The sequence below is a fragment of the Rattus rattus genome, chromosome 2 (genome assembly GCF_011064425.1).
Source record: "Rattus rattus isolate New Zealand chromosome 2, Rrattus_CSIRO_v1, whole genome shotgun sequence".
Taxonomy (NCBI): domain Eukaryota; kingdom Metazoa; phylum Chordata; class Mammalia; order Rodentia; family Muridae; genus Rattus; species Rattus rattus.
The window spans coordinates 143501896-143507862 of record NC_046155.1 but is presented as its reverse complement, the minus strand read 5'-3'; the positions used below and the strand labels follow the sequence as shown (position 1 = coordinate 143507862).

The window sequence follows — 5967 nt, the reverse complement described above, 5'->3', positions numbered from 1 at the left end:
AGTAAGAGCACTAGTGGAAGGGGAAGCCCTGGGTCCTGCTAAGACTGAACCCCAGTGAACTAGACTGTTGGGGAAGGGGCGGCAATGGGGGGGAGGAATTGGGAGGAGAACATTCATAAGGAAGGGGAGGGGGGGATGTTTGCCCGGAAACCGGGAAAGGGAATAACACTCGAAATGTAAATAAGAAATACTCAAGTTAATAAAAAAAAAATTGGACATTACACTACCTGAGGACCCAGCTATACCTCTCTTGGGAATATACCCAAAAGATGCTCCAACATACAACAAAGATGCATGTTCCACTATGTTCACAGCAGCCTTATTTAGAATAGCCAGAAGCTGGAAAGAACCCAGATGCCCTTCAACAGAGGAATGGATTCAAAAAAATGTGGTATATCTACACAATGGATTACTACTTAGATATCAAAAACAATGACTTCATGAAATTCATAGGCAAATGTAGTTAACTAGAAAATATCATCCTGAGTGAAGTTACTGAATCACAGAAAAACACACTTGGTATGCACTCATTGATAAGTGGATATTAGCCAAAAAGTTCAAATTATCCTAGATACAATCTACAGACCACAGGATGCCCAAGAAGAAGGATGACCAAAAGGCAGATGCTCCCACTCCTTAAAAGGGGAAAAATATTCATAGGAGGGGATATGGAAGAAAAGTTTAGAGCAGCGACTCAAGGAATAGCCATTCAGAGCCTGACACACATGTGGCTCATATATATACAACCCCCAAAACTAGATAAGATTGATGAAGCTGAAAAATACATGCAGAAAAGGACTGGATATAGATCTCTCCTGAGAGACATCCAGAGCATGTCCAATACAGAGGTCAATGCTAGCAGCAAACCACCAAACTGAGAACAGGATCCCCTTGGGAGGAATTAGAGGAAGGATTGAAAGAGTTGAAGGAGCTTGCAACCCCATAAAAACAACAATGCCAACCAACCAGAGCTTCCAGGGACTAAACCACTACTGAAAGACTTTACATGGACTGACCCAGGGCTCCAACTGCATATGTAGCAGAGAATAGCCTTGTTGGGGCACCAGGGGAAGGGAAAGCCTTTGGTCTTGTCAAGGTTGGACCCCCAGTGCAGAGGAATATGGGGGAGGGCAATAAGGGGGATGTATACCCTTATGGGGGAGGGAGAAGGAGAGGGAAGGAAATGTGGGCTTATGGACAAGAAACCTGGAAGGGGAATAAGCTTTGAAATGTAAGTAAAGAAATATATAATAAAAAAATTTTTAAAGGAATGTAAATAAGAAATATGCAGTTTAATAAAGATGGAAAAAAAGAAAGTAAATAAAAATATCCAAGAAAAAAGTAATAAAAAATTTAAAAAAAAAATGTGAAGTTTAAAAAAATGGATGGGTATGGTGCCTTCATTGCAAGACTACAGGTCTTGGAATCCTTAGGAAATACCTAAGGGCTCTTCTAATACCAAAATTAAAGAAAAAACTTTTTTTTATTTGACAAATAAAAGTGTCAACAAATCAAAACTTCTGTAAATGCAATTCAAAGAGGGGGCCAGGTTCCATGCCAAGCAGAACTGGACAGCAAAGACCACGTGGCTCTGGCTTTAGAGTACAGAAGGATATAGTGGTCAACGGGCTTCCTCCATGGTTGAGGAAACCTGCTGATCTCAAGATTCTTGCAAGAGAATAAGTACCTGCAAAAAAGCCCTGGGATTCCATCTGTTCATGTAAAACCTGTGTTTCATTGAAGACCCCAAGATGGTGGAAATGCAAGAGCCATGGCATACCTGCCAAGGAGAGCTTCACACAGGGAGTAGAATATTTCCAAGAAAGAGAAGTATGTTGCAGGCAACTAAGCCTTTTGACATTAGACATGAAGCTACAGAATTTGTAGCTTATCCTTCTGGGTTTCAGTCTTACTTTAGTCCAATATTTCCTCACTATGCCCCTATTTTTTGTATTTTACATAGGATTACAATTAAGAGATTGAATTGAGTTTCATAAAAGACTTTGGACTTCTAATCAGTGTTGAGACAGAAAGACTATGAGGACCTTTGAAGTTGGACTAAATACATTTTGGATTATTATATGACCAAAGCCTATGGGGTCAGGGAGTAGAACATGGAGATTTTAAAAATGAATGGTCCTCAATCTGTGGATCTGTTTAGGAAGAATTGCAGGTTGTGGCCTTGTTAGAGCAGGGTGGTCTTATTGGAGGTGTGGCACTAGGGTAGGTCTTGATGTTTCAAAAGCCCAAGCCATTCCAGTTGGCTATTTCTCTCTATGCCTCATGCTTGTGGCTTAGAAAAATGTATTTTGAGTGCCAGACAAAACCATGATTTTCTCAGAGGAACTGATCAAAGGACAAAGGGGAACCTTATTTTATGTCCTTGCCCAGGAAAGACTTGGCAAGGTCCAGTCTGGTGCTGGGCCAAGGGCCTTGAAGGAGTTAAGGTTTGTATCTTTGAGAAACCAGCTGTGTCTCATGAAGAGCTGTGACTATCAATCCTAAAGCAGCTGTGTTTGAGGTATCCCATGTTCTCTTTGCAAACATTGTTTTTGCTTGCTGCTCACCTTGACCCATTTTATCTACTTCAAATAGTATATAATAAGCTGCACTTCTTAATAACCTTAATAAAATTATCATCCCTATTGTCCTACTATTACTGTGATGAAAGACTTGGGGAGGAAAGGGCTTATTCGGCTTACACTTCCTCGTATCACTGTTCATCATCTAAATAAATCAAGACAAGAACTCAAAACAGGGCAGAAATTTATAGGGAAGAGCTGGTGTAGAAGCCATAAAGGAGTGCTGCTCACTGGCTGTCTTTGTTAGGGTTTCTATTGCTGCTACAAAACCAGGACCAAATGCCAAGTGGGGGAGGTAAGAGGTTTTTTTACTTATATTTCTATATTGCTGTTCATCACAGGAACTCAAACAAGGTAGGATCCTGGAAGCAAGAGCTGATGCAAAGGCCATGGAAGGGTGCTGCTCACTGGCTTGCTTTCACATTGTTTGCTCAGCATGCTTTTTTATAGAAGCCAGGACCACCAGCCCAGGGACGGCACGACTAGCAATGATCTCTAATTGAAAAAGATGCCAAACCGCTAGCTCTCATGGAGGCATTTCCTCAAATGAGAGTCCGCCCTTTCTGATGACTCTAGCTGTGTTGAGTTGACACACAAAACCAGTCAGTACACTGACTTGCTTCCCATGGCTTGCTCAGCCTGCCTTCTTATGGAACCTAGGATCGCCAGCCCAGGGATGGCCCCATCTACAATGGGCTCGACCCTCCAACATCAGTCATTAGTTATGAAAGTGCCCTACATGCTTTTGTACAGTCTAATCTTTTAGAAAAATGTTCTCAGTTGAGGTTCCTTCCTCTCTGTTGACTCTAACTTGTGTCAAGTTGGCATAAAACCATCCAGCACACCTATCTTCTGATGAGAAGTCATTCACTTAGGACTGTGACACTGAAGACAACTGTTGGTCTAGGTCAGGTGTATACTCCCTGGTACGCTACCAGTACCATGCCTGCTTGCCTGCTGCCATGGACCCCACCATAATGGTTATGGACTCTAACCTTTTGGAACCATGACCTCAAATAAACTGTTTTCTTTTATACGTTATCTTTGTCATTGTGTCTTATCACAGAAATCAAAAGGCAAGTAGAACAGTATAAGGACTCTAGGCTGCATGAGGTGCTGGTTTAACCGCCTCTACTAATTATCTCTAAGAAGATGAAACAGTGCAATGAGGCGGAGATGAAATCTGGGAGCTGGAGAGATGGCTCGGCAGTTAAGAATAGACACTGCTGTGTGCCAGGAGTGCCATATTTGTCAGTTCACAGTGTCATGGAGACTCATTTCAGAGACACCATCCTGGCCATCATGGCTAAGAAAGGCTTTCTGGAGAGAGTGAATCTTCTAGGAATTGGGTTGACGTGAACAGGGTATATTCAAAGGAGAGGAAATAATACATTTAAAAGGAACAAAGAAGGGTGGATGTAATTTTCTGTCATTTCCAAATCCACCTAATAATGAACCTTGCTTCATGAAGATATGCTATAAAAATAACCTAGAAAAAAAAAAAGAATAGACACTGCTTGTGCTGAGTGCTCTATTTCTATTGCTAGCACCCATATCACAAATCTCACAATGATTGCATTCAGATACCATTCATCTTGTCTGCATACCCACACTCAGAACCACACTTATATTTGGACTGAAAAGGACTCTTTTAAAAATGGGCAGGGGTGAAATTGCATGGATTGAACTAGTATATGTAAATATAGAAGTCACTTTTATATATTTGCACATCAGTCAAACATCAGTAAAATGGAAATAAAATTATTTGTACTGTAGGAAAGTTGGGATATGTGAGATGCCATATATGACATGGTTAGAATAATGCCTGGAAGCTCAGATACATTCATCAATATGATGATCAGGAGGAGATGAGGATAAAAGTATGTGTTGTCATCATCATCTCGTGAGTTAAGCTGTCAACCCCAGTACTGATTGCACTCCAAATCAAAAATGAACAGCATCAAGAAATTCTTAGATACAGTATCATATTCATATAGAATTCAATCCTAAGCCAAAAGAAAATGCATAAATGACAGGCAGTGCTGTGACCTTCAGGACAGCCCTTAATGCTGTGAGAAAGAACTCTGAAAACATGAGTTCAAGAATATATAAACAGAATTTCTCAACTATGCAAAATATATGGATGTAATATGAATTTTATGAGGGCTTCATGGACCTGGAAGAATAGAGGCAGTTGTACTAATAAGTCAATAAAAGAGAAAGGAATGGTTTAAAAAAAACAAGACTCATGGTTCAAGTAATAAAAGAGGGACCAGGAAGCAAGGCAGTAGTGATCTTAGATCAGAATTCCACCCAGCTAAGCTTATTGTTTGTGTTTACAAACACAGGCAGATCTCTGAGTTTATTTTTATGATTAAAAAAATATATTTTAGAAATTGTATTTCTAAGAATTAAGGGGCTAAGGTTATAAAATGCTGATTTGTGGGGTAATCAAAAGGGAGCCTTGGGTAAACAACTGAATTGCTTTGTGAATAAAACACTGGTCTTTGGTCCTCAAGAACTGAGCTGTCTAGTGAGCTATCTTAGCTCTTTTAGAATTTTTATAATAGGTTTTCCGGCTTTGGTTGGAAAACCCAAGAGCTATCTAGAAAGCTAGCACATCTCTTTCAGAAATTTTGTCTAGCTGGTTTTCAGACTTTGGTTAAAAACCCCAAAACTATCCAGAGAATTATTAAAGCTTTTAGAATTTTTCTAACAGATTTTCTGACTTTGGTCAGAAAACCCAAAAGCTATCCAGAGAGTAACACAGCTTTTTTTAAGAATCTTTCTAGCATCTCTCCCGAGAGACACAGCCAGAATACAGCAAACACAGAGGCGTATGCCAGCAGCAAACCACTGATTTGAGAGTAGGACCCCCGTTGAAGGAATCAGAGAAAGAACTGGAAGAGCTTGAAGGGGCTAGAGACCCCATATGTACAACAATGCCAAGCAACCAGAGCTTCCAGGGACTAAGCCACTACCTAAAGACTATACATGGACTGACCCTGGACTCTGAACTCATAGGTAGCAATGAATATCCTAGTAAGAGCACCAGTGGAAGGGGAAGCCCTGGGTCCTGCTAAGACTGAACCCCCAGTGAACTAGATTGTTGGGGGGAGGGCGGCAAGGGGGGGGAGGATGGGGGAGTTGAAATCTATAAAGAAGGGAGGGGAGGGGGGGATGTTTGCCTGAAACCGGGAAAGGAATAACACTCTAAATGTATATAAGAAATACCAAGTTAATTAAAAAAAAAAGAATCTTTCTAGCAGGTTTTCTGAGATACCTAGAGAGCTGTCTAGAAAGCTATCTCAAGCAGACTACAGAGCTGTCAGCTTGCAGACCATCACTGACTTTGAGTTGTTTCTTCCACTGCTCCGAAACACCT

General features: G+C 40.8%; 2 non-coding genes across 2 annotated transcripts; both read left to right on the top strand.

The window, feature by feature from the left end:
• The first annotated feature begins 5118 nt into the window (after positions 1-5118).
• On the top strand, positions 5119-5180 carry LOC116894909. Its single transcript, XR_004387111.1, has one exon. It is a non-coding gene; the product is annotated as a U7 small nuclear RNA (small nuclear RNA).
• An 89-nt stretch (positions 5181-5269) lies between these two features.
• On the top strand, positions 5270-5329 carry LOC116894913. The gene has a single exon (XR_004387115.1). It is a non-coding gene; the product is annotated as a U7 small nuclear RNA (small nuclear RNA).
• Positions 5330-5967: the final 638 nt, after the last annotated feature.